We start from the raw sequence: 16,179 nt of genomic DNA on the forward strand, positions 1-16,179 counted from the left end.
CCGTCTCTGCTATCAAATATTTTTCCTCAATTTCTACACATCTGTTCATAATGGACTATTGGCTTCCTGTAACTTTTGCTGTTCAATTATTTTATGTTGGTTAATGCATGAAATTAATTTAGATGAGCTTTATTTCAATCTATCTCTAGGACCCTAGGGAGCTGGGGAGATTTTCTGAATAGAGCAAACATTGTTTTAATGTTCTATGAATTCTGTTATGTGCATTTATTGTGGAAAAGAATGACTGAAATGAATTGTAGATTTCTGTCATATTTACTTGCCCAGGTGGAAAAATTTTGCTGCTTTCAGAAATACATTACAAATTAAACTAAGCCTATATTTTAAAGTTAAAATTAAGTTAAGAAGATGAATATATATACATCATAATATTTTTTTCTTTTTAGAAATCATATCCCTTTCCTTTTTAAATCATTCTTTATCATTTATGTATTTTTGTTATGTAATTCCAACTTTATTGGGCTCAAAATTATTTTTCATTTAAATAATAATTATGGCTCATTAAATGAGCTTAAGTAGGTAATTTATATTGTGGTGTTGTTGTTGTTTTCAGGAAAATGTGGTTTTTTTGAGAAACTAAAGTCGGACAACAAACACCAAAATATAATCTTCAAAAATTTCAAGATTGAAAATAAAATACCACTAGGGCATCCCCCCCAAATTGTAAATTATGTAACATATTAACTGTAACTTTCTGATTACAGTTTAAAATGGTCATTAGTTGCATTATTATGGCACTTAAGAGCAGAAAATAGAAAATAAGGTTTTTAATCTCCAGCAAAACTGACTTTCAATTATAAAGTAAAATAAATCCTAAGAAAGCACTTCCCTAAGCTCTTTCTGAGCCTCCAGAGAAAGACCTTCAAGCAACCATAATAATTGTATCACAAGTTCACATTTCTGATACCATTGCTGATAGATTTCTTTGCTTTCTTAAAAATTATTGAAAAACCAAAAGAACTTAAAAATTGCTGAGAAATCTAAAGAACTTAAGCTTATTGTGTTATATTAAGTAATATTCTCACCATAGTAGGAATTAAAATGGAAGATTTTAAATATTTGTTTATTTACATAATGGTGATAATCCCATTATATTGCTAACATTTAAAAAACATACTTATCAAAAGTAACTGTATTTTCTAGTAGAAGAAAACAAAGGAATTTTTTAACTTTTAGCTTCTTAAATTATAATAAAAGTTATAATAAAAATAACTACACAAGCTACACTTAGGTGATCTGAATTTTTGAGTACTTCATTGATAAAGTGAGAAATTCAGTGTTTATCATTGTAATGAAAGTTAACAGAATCATTATACAAAGCATCATTAGCATTGTTGAAAAGGTATCATTGATTTGTCCCACTGCCACCCTCTATTCCCATATTTTTTATGTTTTCAAATTATTTGGTTACTGCCTGTCTTAAATTTTTCTTTTATGATAAAGAAATAATTTTATTTATCACTCAAGAGTTCACACCATGATAGTACTTGAGGAATATGTGAAAAAGCAATAGGCCATCTCCTTTATATTCCTTCCTTATGGATAACCATTGCTTACCTAAGCTAGAAACTATCGGCTAATTTTGATCTGTTTAGGACACTAAAATATTTTGTTAGTATTAATATTATTATATAATAATAAAAGTAATAATAATAATAATGTTCATTGAAAAGAATAATATTCTTTCATGGCCAATTTCAACTTGATTCTATTATATTTTAAATGGTTTCTAATTTCTCATTAGTAAATGGCAATTAAGACAAAGATTACCACAGAAAGTCTGATATTAATGCTTTATTTCTCTGAAAATTCAACTAAGACTTTGTCCTGTAGGGATTTACCATTGAATAGGAGATATATATATACATATATATAATCACTTAATCACTTAATCCCCGTTATTCATCGATTTATTCGAGCGGGTGCCAGTAACGTCTCCATTCATCCCGGTTGCGTGCTAGCGTAGCCCAATGGTATCTGTTCGTTTTAGGAACATGTAGAGCCTCAAACCGATCATTTAGGGTCTTGACGAAGAAGTCTGACCATCTTATAGGTGGGCGTCCACGTGATCTTTTGATGTCTCGTGGAATCCAATCAGTAATGGCTCTAGTCCAGCGGTTGTCTGTAAACCTTATTACATGTCCAGCCCATCTGATTTTTGATGTCTTGGCAAATGAGATAGCGTCCCTGATTCTTGAGCGTTGACGAAGATCAGAACTCCGGATTCTATCTCTCATTTGAGTAAATCGTGATATTCCAAGCATAGTTCTTTCGATTCCTCTTTGAGAGACCCGAATAGTGTTCTCATCCTGTTTTCGTAGGGTCCAGGTCTCGGAGGCATATGTTAATGCAGGAAGGATAGTGGAATCAAAGAGATGTGCTCGTAGCTGGAGGTTCTTTGTCCTTTTAGTTATTTCTTCAATGCTCTTGAAGGCATTCCAAGCCGCTCTCTTCCTCCTGCGTAACTCAGGTGCCAGGTCATTCATCATGTTGATTTCTCGACCTAAGTATATATAACTGTTGCATTCGGAGATGGTGGTTCCAGTGAGAGCGAATGGAGCGTCAGGAACAAGGCTGTTTCTCATAAACATTGTCTTCGTAAGATTCAGCTGTAGTCCGACCTTTCCACACTCACGGTCAAAGTCCGCAAGCATTTGTGCCGCTTGGCTGATGTTTGGTGTTATTAGAACGATGTCATCAGCAAAGCGGAGGTGGTGTAGTTGCCGACCATCTATCTTCACTCCCATGTTTTTCCATTCTAGTCGTCGCATGATGTTCTCGAGGGTGGCACTGAAGAGTTTTGGTGAAATGGTATCACCCTGCCGAACCCCTCTCTTGATATGGATGATTACTTCTTTGTAGAATGGTGAGATCTTGGTAGTGAATCCGCAATAGAGTTCACGAAGGATCCTGATGTATTGAGTTTGTACGCCCTGATTGGCTAGGGCTTCCATGACCGCTTCCGTCTCAACAGAATCAAAGGCCTTCTTTAAATCAATGAACGTTAGACAGAGCGTCATCTTGAACTCCCGAGATACCTCAATGAGCTTGGTTATTGTGTGGATATGGTCAATGGTACTGAATCCTTTTCGGAATCCAGCTTGTTCACATGGTTGTCCTTCATCTAGTGTTCTGCTAATCCTATTCAGGATGACTCGAGTGAATAGTTTGTAGATGACAGACAATAGGCAGATTGGGCGATAGTTGCCAATGTCGTGGATGTCTCCTTTCTTGTATAGTAGTACAGTCTTGCTGGTTTTCCATTGGGATGGAACCTTGCATTCATACAGGTAGCGTGTGAAGAGTCGAGCTAATGTATTGATGAGTACTGATGGTAAGTTCTTCAGGTGTTCAGGTCTGATCTTGTCTGGGCCAGGTGCTTTTTGTTTCTTTACCGACGAGATGGCATGTTGGATTTCGGAAGGGAGAACATTGGGAACGACATATCCATCATGTGGTATGTGGTATGTGGGCAAGTGGATGTGGCTATTAAAGAGATCTGAGTAGAAGTCATGAATAATCTTCTCCATTGCCCTTCTGGAAGATGTGATAGATCCATCATGATGTCGGAGGGCAGTCATCTTGGTTTTGTAGTTGGTGAAGGACAGGCGGGCATTACGAATGTTTTTCCCAGCTTCTGCTGCATCTACCAGTACTGCTGCTCTCCTGTTTTTGAGGTCATCCTTGATGGCTTTTCTGCACTGTTTTGCCAATTCGGACGTTTGCTTGTGGTTGCCTGAGGCACGTGCCACGCCACGTTGGCGAATAAGTTCAAGAGTGTTCGAAGAAAGACGGTTTTTTGTGGTTATCTCTCTCTTGGCATTCCTTGCACAATCATGGAGGTGCTGAATCATTCGATCGTATTCCTCATCAATGTTGTCAATGACGGCATCTTCCCATGTTGCTGCAACAGAGCCAAAGAGTTCCCAGTTGGTGGTTGTTCTGGGAGTCTTCTTCTTAAACCTTGCATTCTTTTCTCCTCGTTCTGTGAGGTAGAATTTTGCACGAAGAAGACGGTGGTCTGATCCCGTTTGGAATTTTGTGACAACAGCAACATCGGTTAGGCAAAACCGCCGATTGAATATGATGTGGTCTATTTCATTGTGGAACCGTCCATCGGGAGACTCCCATGTCCAACGTTTAGATTCAGCCTTTTGGAATTGTGAGTTACCATGGAAGGTTTTGGTTGACATGATGAACTCAGACAGTCTGTCACCTTGTTCGTTCCATTCCAGGCCATGGGTTCCGATGTGGAGTTCATCGACTGATCTTCTTGGTCCTATCTTGGCATTAAAATCACCGACAATGATCTTGTAGAAGGTGTGATCTTCTTTATAGAATTTCTCCAGCTCCATGTAGAATTTCTCAGTTTCTTTTTCACCATAACTGGATGTTGGTGCGTAGACAACAAAGATAGAAACTTCCGGTAGTGAGCCACATTTATTCAAGTGTAATCGTCCGATTCGGGTTGTTAGGCATTCAAATGAATCAATGCTTGTGACTAAGTTTGTGTTGACAAGGATACCGACACCACCGACGCCTCTTTTATCACATGTTCCAAGGAACAGTTCTTCTCCAGTGTCGAAAACAGCATGATGGGATTGATGTCTTCTCGTTTCGGTCAGACCAATGATGTCGTACTTGATCTTTCGTGCTTGTACCATAAGGTCTTCAATGGATGCATATATATATAATATATAGTATCAAATCATGCCAAATTTAATTGTAAACTCTTGATGTTCTTTTTCTTTGTTGTAGATAGTCTAAAATTTTTGGAACACTTCAGTACTGAGTATTGTTCAAAAAAAAAGTTAATACATAATACCTTTAGAGTTTTCTTTTCCAGTGTTTTGTTTTTAAGAGCAGTATATGCTACAACTTGCAGTGCAATTTTCTCCTTTGATCTTGCTGCTTACAGTATTCTATGATTTTTGTCATTCTGATTTGAATGTGTCTTGAGGTATTTTTATTTGGATTTCTTTTAGCTGGTATTCTTCAGGCTTCCTGGATTGGGGTGCATGTATTCCTCATCTCTGGAAACTTCTCAGCAATGATAGCTTTAATGATTGCTTATTCATCAGAGTTTTCTTTCTGTCCCTCTGGTACTCTAATGATTCTTACGTTGTTCTTCTTGGCTTCAACCTGATTTTCTCTTGTCATCTATTGGTTTATTTTGAGTGTCTCTTCCATCTTCTGCTGTAGTCTGGAGATTCTCTGCACCTCATATTGGAGCTCAGTGATTCTGTCCTCTGTGGCTGTCACTCTGCTGGTGAGGCCTTCCAGTGAGTTTTTATTTCACTAACCAGGTTTTTCAGATTCTGCTTGTATTTTTTATGTATTTTCCTCACTTTTGCTCTCATATCCTCCTGTATTTTATTGACTGCATGTTTCATTATTTCTTTGAGCTCCTTGTGCATCCTTAATGATTCCATTCTAAATTCCTTATCAGAGTGGTTAGATAGCTCATTACTTGTTGGGTCATCTTGGCTAGCTTCTCCACTCACTAAGCCTTGTGGGTTTCTGTGTTTCTTTACCATAATGACCTTTGCAGTTTCAGGTTGTTTCCTGTGGGTTTTTGTGTGGCTCAGGGCCTAAATTAGAATACCTTTCTATGTGTAAGATGAGTCACAAAGCGGTGAAGAAATATGTGGCCTCCTGGAGAGTTAGGGTGGTATCTGTAGGTGAATAGTTCCCCCAAGGTCCAAACGCCTGCTCCAATGATCTGCAGCCTTGGCTTCCCTCGTGTGTCCCATCTCAATTCCTTCTCACTTCTCGCTGTATGCCTCCATTCCAAGTTAGGGGGGTATCTGTTAGAGGCAAATAACTCTCCCAGGGTATGAACGCCTGCCCAAGGTCCCAGGAGGTCCCACAGGCCTACATAAATTTCCTAATTGTTCTTAGAGCCAAGGAGGTAATTGTAAGTAAACAGATATGCGTAGAGTAAACACTACAAGAACTTTAAGTACATTCTGCACAGCGGTAGGGCATTTGCCTTACAAGCGACCCGAGTTTGATTCCTCCGCCCCTCTCGGAGAGCCCGGCAAGCTACCGAGAGTATTTGATATGCCAAACACAGTAACAACAAAGTCTCCAATGGAGATGTTACTGGGCCCGCTCGAGCAAATCGACGATCAACGGGAGGGCCTTTACCTTTTACCTTTACCTGTACACATTAATGTTTCATCTTGCTCCAGTTAGACGTCACTTTTGACAGTGATTTTAGTACACAGTATCTAGACTAACTGCTCAGATTTAAAGTCATGCTCCTCCACTTTCTGGCAACATGTCGCTGGGTAAATTTCATAACTTTATTATTTTTAACTTTTCTCATTTGTGTAATAAAAATATTAGCCGGTTCTTATCAGTCATCCTACTTTTGCTGTGTTTCTTAATGTATGCTCAAAATTTTTGACTTTTATGTCTTTCTTGATAGAGTCCAATATGCATTCTATGTACAATTAGCTAATCACAAAAGTAGACCATAATTAAAGCAATTACTTCAGTTGGGGTTCAGTTAGAAAAGTGAAACAGCTATGAATGATACGCAATGAGATTATTCTAGTACAAATTTAAAATTGTTTATACATAAATGTGTTTTGGATTCAAGCCTAGGTTTTGCTGCTGATTTTGAGATATTATTTATTTGATTTCTATTAATTCAGTGAATTAGGATGACAGGATAAACCCATCATAAATGTTAAGAGCACATTAAAGAATACATTTTTAAGTTGTCATTTCAAATTGCAAAGTATGAAGCACTAGAAAAGTATTTTTGAGAAAAGTTTATACATCAGAAATAGTTATGATATCTTACAATACTCTATTCACAAGAATAAATCCTATGTGTGTTAAATCATTATTCAAAACCAAAGCTGTAAAAGTAACAGAAAACATTTAATTGTGATTATGACTTGGGATAGGAAAAACTTTATTAGACAAGACCACAAAAGTTGTTAGAGAAAAGATCAATAGATATAATATCAAAATTAGAAGTTTCATTATTAAAATATATGATAAATCACAGAATAGCAAAGAATTTGTAGTTTACGGAGCAAAATTTGGATTCATATAATGAGATATTTATAGTTCCAAAAGTGAAGAAGGAAGTTTAAATAAAATGAACAGAAAATTGGAGAAAATCTTTTTACATTACTTAGTGAGCCAGTTTTCTTTTTAGGAAGAACTTAGAATTTATAATGGTGAAATATTTAATTTTTTTATGTAGGAGTACTGCTATTTATTCAGCCACTGATTAGCTGATTGAATTGTGCATGAACTCCACCTTACTTTTTTTTCATTTTTTATAATTCTATTTATTTGAATCACCATGAGAGCAGTTACAAAGCTTTCGGGTCTAAGTTTCGGTCAAACAATGAAACACCTGTACCTTCACCAGTGCCCATTCTCCACCACCAAAATCCCCAGTATACCCCCATCCCACACCCTCCCCCTACCTGTGGGGCAGATGATTTCTACATTATTCTCTCTCTACTTTGATCACATTCAGTATTTCGAAACCAGAACCACCATTATTATTTGAGATTTTACCCCAACACTCAGATCTGCTGAAAAGGCAACAGTGGACAATTTGTGTTCTATTGCTGGTTATGAATAACATATGATGTCGCGTGGCTGCAGTAGGGCCATATGATTTTAAAATTCCAAAATTTTAACACTTAAATCTGGAGGGTTTCTGCCAAAAGCCACTGGGTTTTGAGATTTGCTCCTTAGTCTCTGGGATCATGGCCGTTGAGCAGCTTGATCAGGAACCAGAGAGGCCGTTCATGGGCGATGACTTCGGGTCTCATTGGGACGGGGAGACCAGGACTGGCTTCACCCCCATCCTGTGAGGCCCAACAAGTTTCGTCACTGCAGGCCCAGACCTGACTGTCCAATGGCCTCTGGAGGATGACGGCCACTGAGCCATCAAGGGGGAGCAGGCGGAGGGACAACACCCTTTCCCCCCTAGGGTGGCCCGGCAAAAGTAACCTACTGCGGGGTCTGGACGCATTTCTGCCAAAAGCTGCTGGGTTTCGAGATTTGTTTATGAGTCTCTGGGATCATGGCCGTTAAGCAGCTTGATCAGGAGCCAGAGAGGCCATTGGTGGGCAATGGCTTGGGGTCTCCTTGGGGTGGGAAGGACAGGACCGGCTCCACCCCCATCCCGTGAGGCCCTGTGTGTCTCGTCATTGGGGGCCCAAACTTGACTGTCCAGTGGCCTCTGAAGGATGGCATCCACTGCCACCAGGGGGAACAGGCCAAGGCGCAAAACCTATTCCCACCTGGGTTGGCCCAGCACCGGTAACCTATTGCAGAGACCGGGCGTATTTCTGCCAAAAGCTGCTGGGTTTCGAGGTTTGTTTCTGAGTCTCTGGGATCATACCCATTAAGCGGTTCAATCAGGAACCAGAAAGGTCATGCCTCCAATTATATAGCTGAGCCGGAGGTGGTTTGTGGGTGTGTTTCCCACATCCCTAACTTTTGGCCGTTTTTTTTCTTGGTAAACTATGCCCCAAGTTTTTGGGGTCTGGCCAAAGGCACAGCAGCAATTTGGGGGTATCTAAAAGCCTGACTGTGCCATCAGGCTGCTGATGCACTCGCCTCACAGGCAGATTGACCTGCTGGCGGCACCATACCCCCTATTCACACACTTTTTTTTTTTAATGTAGGAGTACTGCTATTTATTCAGCCACTGATACACAACCACTTTTGCCAGGACATTGGATCATTGAATTCCATTTTATGTTATATGTATTGGGGCTGGAGCGATAGCACAGTGGTAGGGCATTTGCCTTACAAGCAGCCAACATGGCCGACCCAAGTTCAATTCCTCCACCCCTCTCAGAGAGCCCGGCAAGCTACCGAGAGTATCTCGCCCGCACAGCAGAGCCTCGCAAGCTACCCATGACGTATTCGATATGCCAAACACAGTAACAACAAGTCTCATGATGGAGATGTTACTGGGCCCGCTCAAGCAAATCGATGAACAATGGGAGGACCGTGACCATGACCGTAACCATTATATGTATTGATGTTAATAAGTTCTGATAATAAGTTCTGACCTGAGCCTGAGCCTGGTTGCCTTCTGGGTGCAGAAGATGAGGTGGAATGAACTCACTGGTGATTTAAGGAGATAAAAGATACAAGGAACTGGCAGAGGAATCCAGGCATGCAGGACTCAGGGCTGAGATCTCCAAGTCTACTCGGGATCGGGACTGGGCCTCCTCCACCCAGATCCCCCATCTTCCAGTGGGTAGGCGTTACACCCACTAACTGGCCCTGGCGCTGTGTTATCCCATCAATGGCCAAGATCCAGAGACTATAAAACCCTGCTCCCGGAAGAGAACAGTGCAGAGTCTCCTGCCTCCACGCCTGGCTGTCCTCACCGGGGCCCCTTTGAGGGGGGCGGATTGAGTTTCCATCCCCGCCCCGAGCAGAGCCCCAGCAGCTGAAGATGTCCGGAACCAGCCACAGCCATGCTTAAGACCACTCTCCACATGTTCAGATGAGCCTCACACCTGAAGGAACCGGCAGAGGAACTCAGGCATGTGGGACCTGGGGCTGAGATCTCCAAGCCTGCTCAGATCGGGACTGGGCCTCCTCCACCCAGATCCCCCATCTTCCAATAGGTAGGCATTACACCCACCAACTGCCCCCAGCTATAAAACCCAGCTCCCGGAAGCACATTCCTGGCCGCAAATTATCTAGTTCTTACTCTTGGAGAGCCTGGCAAGATACCGAGAGTATCCTACCCACACAGCAGAGTCTGGCAAACTTCCCGTGGCATATTCGATATGCCAAAACCCAGTAACAATGATGAGTCTCATTCCCTGACCCTGAAAGAGTCTCAAATGTGGCACTTCTAAAATCTTATGGCTACAATTCAATCAGCTAATCAGTGGCTGAATAAATAGCATTACTCCTACATAAGGGGAAAATAAAATAAAATAAAATCTCAGGGCTAGGACAAAGGAGACGTTACTGGTGCCTGGTCGAGGAAAATGATGAACAACAGGATGACAGTGGTACAGTGATACAGTGATGTATTGATGTTATTTATGTTTGGAATAAAACATTTAACTATATTTTTAGTTAATTGACAGTTAATTTCCAAACTTTTGCTATCTTAAGACTACTGCAATTTAATGTATTTTATATATCTCCTTAAAAACTCAAGGGGAAGTTTTCATCAGAATCTAAAAATGGAATTACTAGCTATCAGTATACACTATGGTTTTAACTTTAGAAGTTATGCCCAAATTAATTTCTGTGTTTGTGACAACTTTACTCCAGCAACCAGTGGTCTTGCATACCTCTGCCAAGAATTGATATTCTAACTCAAAATACTAAATATTAAATAGCATATGGGCAATTAAAGTGTCAGCAGGTCACTGCATGATTATGAAGATTAAAGTTAATATAATGGCCAGTAAAAGTATGAAATTATGCTTATTCTTATTTCTAATTACCAAAATGCAAACTCTAACCACTGTGACGTTTTTGGTTTCAAACAGATATTGAAACCACTTTTTCAATATCTATTTCGTTAAAATTAAAAGTCCTGGAGCTGGAGCGATAGCACAGCCAGTCAGGCGTTTGCTTTGCACGCGACCAACCCCGGTTCGATTCCCAGCATCCCATATGGTCCCCTGAGCACTGCCAGGAGTAATTCCTGAGTGCATGAGCCAGGAATAACCCCTGTGCAACGCTGGATATGACCCAAAAAAGAAAAAAAATTAAAAGTCCTCAGTATTTTAGAGAATGTATCCCAATCATAATTCAGCAAAGTGAGATAAAAGACTTATACATTTTTGAAATTAGGGAGGAATAAGATCTTTCTTAAGTGGTAATGAAATGGCTTATGGAACTTGTACAGAGACATGAATCGAAATAGACCAAATGTTAGATACCAAATTATAGCTGAGCTCTGTCAGCAGACAGTAGTTAGCAGGATTCTCTAGAGTCTTCCAGTTATTACAGTTATATTGGATGGAAGTATAAATGGCTGAGGCTACATACTAAGGATTGGGTTTTCAAAATAAAGGTTGAAAAGACTCAAGTCTTGGTGTCAAATGGAACAATTGCCATTCCATGAAGGTGGTAGATAGAAATTGTGGTTGAAGACGTCTGAGATTTTTTTAAAATGAACCAGGAGAGATGTTATTAAAGTAACTCAACAGAGCTTCCCTTATCAGTAAGGTCCTGTCTTTGCAAACCTATATAAGAAGGAAATACATTAAGTGGAGTATTGTATGTGCCTAGGGAATCATAGTTTAATGATGACAAGTCATGAAAGAATTGGGGGCATTTAGAAAGTGATATTGGACCTCAAGTGTTTTCAGGTCCTTCAGTATTAGATGAAACTTTGTTTTCTGTGAGCTTTTACTTATAATTATGGCTAAGAATTTTTAGTATACTTCTCAAAAGACCAATATAAATATTGATTAGGGTTGGGCTAAGCAGTGTAGACACTGGGTTCCAATCACTATCATATTTTAAAAACCAGCGATAATCCTGTATCTTGAACTTATGATTTATAATTTATAAAGAAGACAGGGGAATGAAGTAATTAGACAAACCTGAGATAGCATGTTCAAATATCCACTAAGAACAGATGTGCTGGTCCAAAACAACCTAAGCCTCCCTTCACTAGCCAACTTTGCCACCACCATTCTGAGAGGCTGTGTTTAACTACTCTTCTATATATTACTCATAGTGAAGTCGAAGCTACACATGGAAAAGTAAAAGGATTCTGATGCTCAGGTGTCCAATTCAGAAATAAGGAACGGAGACAGCTTTAGGAGTTAAGTTTAACAAATAGAATGGTCTCCTTTTTCAATAAATGTTTATGGACATTCCAAAAGATGAGAAGCACTGAATTGAACTGCAATGCCATAAAATTGTCCCAGAGTATTTTCCAGAAGATCACTTATTATAAATATGTTGTTTCAAATATAATAATAATAATATGGTATAAACCTTAGTATACTGTTGTTTCAGTTTTTTACGTGTACCTGTGGTATGGATTATATAGAACTAACTGAAAGGAGTAATATCAGTTATACTATATTATGAGTTTAAGATGCCTCATACTAAAAAGTGGGGAGACATGGTTTACAAGGCTGTACTTGAGTAGTGGGTATTACTTGTTACAGTTGACTGAGGAAAGAAGTCTCTTTCTCATCAAACTTATCTTGTTCAAATATTCATTTGACATTTTTCTAATAAAATAGGGACATCATGATCTAAAATACTTGTGGAAGCACTAATGTCATTGTTTTTTTTTAATTTATGAGGCTATTCAAGAGTACTGTAGCACTGTCCTCTCGTTGATCATCAATTTGCTCAAGCGGGCACCAGTAACATCTCACAACAAATTGTGAGACTTGTTGTTACTGTTTTTGACATATCAAACACATCACAGGTAGCTTTCCAGGCTTTGCTGTGCAGGCTAGATACTCTCGGTAGCTTGCCAGGCTCTCAAGAGTACTGAAGGAACTAAATGAAGTTGCCAAAATTGGGAGGCCTTCATACTCAAGGGGCCTGGGGGTCCCTCAATACGAGGTGCTCAAAAGTTGGACTTAGCAATGCTCAGGAGACCATTTGCCACCAAGGATCAAATCAGGGCAAGTCACATGCAAGGTTTTTTCCTAAACAACTGCTCTATCTCTCTGGCCCCCAGATTTCTTTTTTGACAAGCGCATCCACTATATCTCTGAGCAGCATGCACAGAACAAGGAAGTTTTTAAAAAAAGAGAGAGAAAATATAGTTCGAGAGAAATAGAAAAATAAAGCTGTGTATAGGACTTGGTAAATTGGCCCTAAATCAACAAAGGCCCTAAATAAGCAGAACATCTTACTGAGTTGACTCAAGAATAACTTGACATTTTGTCCTATGAGTCTATAGCTATGTACACTGACTGTAAGATCCATGTTTGGTGAGGGAATGTTATCACCTACAATCTTTTATGGGGGGCACTAGGTGCATACTGTTAATACTCATGGGTTACTTCTGGCTCTGCACTCAGAAATTACTCCTAAGAGAAAAAAATAGGATATCAGGGATCAAAACCAGATCAACCACAGCATGGTTGTGGGGGTGTTGGGTGGCAAGGTTGAGACGCAGTAGGCTGTGCTCAGGGCTTACTCCCAGTTCTATTCTTAGGGACCATATTCAGTGCCAGGGATCAAGCCTGATCATCTCTGTGGAAGGCAAGCACATTAACCCCTGTACTATTTCTCTCTAGCCTCTCTGCTATGACTTTCACTTTTGCTTCCATAATGATATCGTGCCTCATGCTTCTTCTCCTCACAATAATCCATATTCACAATTTTTCTTTTTCTTTTTCTTTTTTAGTTTTTGAGCCCCACCCAGTGCTCAGGGATATTCCTGATTCTGTGCTTGGGAGTGAAGTGCTCAAGAGATTATATGTGGTGTCAAGAACCAAACCAGGGTCAATTGAATATTTCTCTGACCCCTCCTTAAATTTTTCTTCAAATTAGTGAAATTTGTCATTTCAAATTAGTAAAGAAATGTGTATATACATGTATTTTAAATGCATTTCAGTTATTTTACTTTTTTGTTTGTTTGGAGGTCACATCCACCAGTGCTCAGAGATTACTCCTACTTCTGCACTCAGAAATCACCTTGGGGGAATATGTGGATGCAGAGATTGAACCCAGGTTGGTTCAATCCCTGGAGCTAACCCTTACCTGCTATACTCTCTCTCTTGCCCCCCCTTTTTTTGTTATTTTATAAAACACACTTTTTCTCATGGAAAACTGAGTTTAGTAGAATGCTAATTTCCACGTTTTCATGTGTGTGTTATACAATGCTGCTAGAAATGTGTCTGTTGGAATCACAGTTTTCAGAATTCAAACTTCTCATCCATTGTTTTTTGGCGTGTGACATGAGGACAAAAGGCACCAATTTTCTTTAGTATATGCTTCTAACTTAAGCAATAAATTTCAAGTGGCCATTGGTTATTGGAGATGGCATATTAGCATAATAATACACAATGCTATAAAAAACAACCTATGTGACACCAAAAGCAATGACCAGGAACCTGAATTTTACTGTGGAATTTAGGCTTCTGGGTAGACCTGAGGTTTCCGAGTGTTTGAAGTTTCCTTATATTCTATAGTGGGCTTGTTAAGCTTACACATTTATGAAGTGCACCAGAGGGCTCAGATGCAGCATTTAAAGGAGTGAAATATTGATATTTCAGCTTTCATAAAACTTTTCATTAATACTTATATTCATATTAGCAGGAAGAACATTTTGTCTTGAAACAAAAAGCACCCAACTCTATTCTCTCTAAATAAGAATAGCAGATGATGATAGAGGAGGCAGGTTAAGAAGAGACCTGGACCTAACAAAAACACTCCAAGACATATCACTGTTAGAATGATGGATGCCATGGATACAGACACAATACTGCAAGCAGCAAGGTCAAAGAAGGAAATCACCAAAAAAGGAGCACCCCTTAGATTCACAGCAGACCTATCAGAGGAAACCCTCCAAATCCAAAGGCAATAGTGGGATATAGTGAAAAAACACAGCACACTATTTTATGGATAAACAGCAGCTCAGGAACTTCATAGACTCAAAACCAAACCTAAAGGAAGGGCTAAAGGGGCTATTGTAAGAGAAGACAAACCCTACAAGTACAATAGACCCTTAAAAAAGATGACACAAAACTCCAGAACAATAATCTCTCTCAACATCAACGGTCTAAATTCACCAATTAAGAGACACAGAGTGACAAAATGGATTCAGAGACAGAACCCAAATTCTGCTGCAAACCAGAAATTCATCTGAACAGTCAGAGCAAACACAAACTCAAAGTTAAAGGATGAAAACCAATCCTACAAGCAAGCACCGCCCTCAAAAAAGCTGGGGAGGCCATTCTAGTATCCGAAAACATTAATTTCAGGTTGAAAAAGATTAGAAGGGACAGCGAAGGCTATTTTCTCTTCAACAAGGGATACATACAACAGGAAGAAGTCACACTCTTAAATGTATACGCACCTAATGAGAGTACAGCTAAATATTTAAAACAAGTGCTAACAGATTTTAAGGAGGACATTGCTAGAAACACAGTAGTAGTTGGAGACTTCAACATCGTTTTATCACCTCTGGATAGATCAACAAGAACAAAACTAAGCAAGGAAGAAATAGAAGAGAGAATGCTTATAGACCAGACAGTGCTTTACACCCCAAAAAGAAAGAATACACATTCTTCTCCAGTTCACATGAAACATTTTCAAAAATACACCATTTGCTAGGCCACAAAACATACCTCAATAGAATTAGGAAGATAAAAATAGTATCAACCATCTTTCAGACCACAACGCACTGAGGATAGAAGTGAATCACACACAGACACGGAAAACCAAATCAAACACCTGGAAACTAAACAACTCACTGCTGAACAACGAGTGGGTCAGGAAGGAAGTCAAGGACGAAATAAAAGGTACATGGAAACAAGTGAGAATGAAGACGCGAGGGACCAGAACTTACGGGATGCAGTGAAAGCCATATTAAGGGGAAAATTTATAGCTCTGCAAGCATTTCTCAGGATGGAAGAAAGGATGCACATAAACAACTTGACTTCACAGCTCAAGACCTTCGAAGAGGATCAACAGAAAGACCAAAATCAGGCAGAAGGAAAGAGATCATAAAACTTAGAGCAGAAATCAGTGACATAGAAATGAAAGAAACAATCCGAAAGATCAATGAAACCAAGCGCTGGTTCTTCGAGAAAATAAACAAGATAAGATAGCCACTAGAAACACACACAAAAAAAAAAAAAACAGAGAGAGAGAACCCTAATAAAACGAATCAGAAATGAGAAGGGGGATATCACAACAGAAACCAAAGAAATTCAAAAGATCATCAGAGACTACTTTGAAAGTCTGTATGCCACGAAACAAGAGAAACTAGAAGAAATGGATAAATTCCTGGATTCCTATCATCCCCCAAAGCTGAATAAAGAAGATAGAGAATACCTGAATAGACCTATTAACATCAAGGAAATTGAAATTGCAATCAAAAGTCTTCCAAAAAACAAAAGCCCAGGTCCAGATGGATTCACTAGCAAATTTTTCCAAATTTTTCCTTTAAAGAGGACTTATTGCCAGTCCTTCTCAAGCTTTTCC

This window comes from Sorex fumeus, unplaced genomic scaffold (genome assembly GCF_029834395.1).
Source record: "Sorex fumeus unplaced genomic scaffold, SorFum_2.1 ptg000051l, whole genome shotgun sequence".
NCBI lineage: Eukaryota > Metazoa > Chordata > Mammalia > Eulipotyphla > Soricidae > Sorex > Sorex fumeus.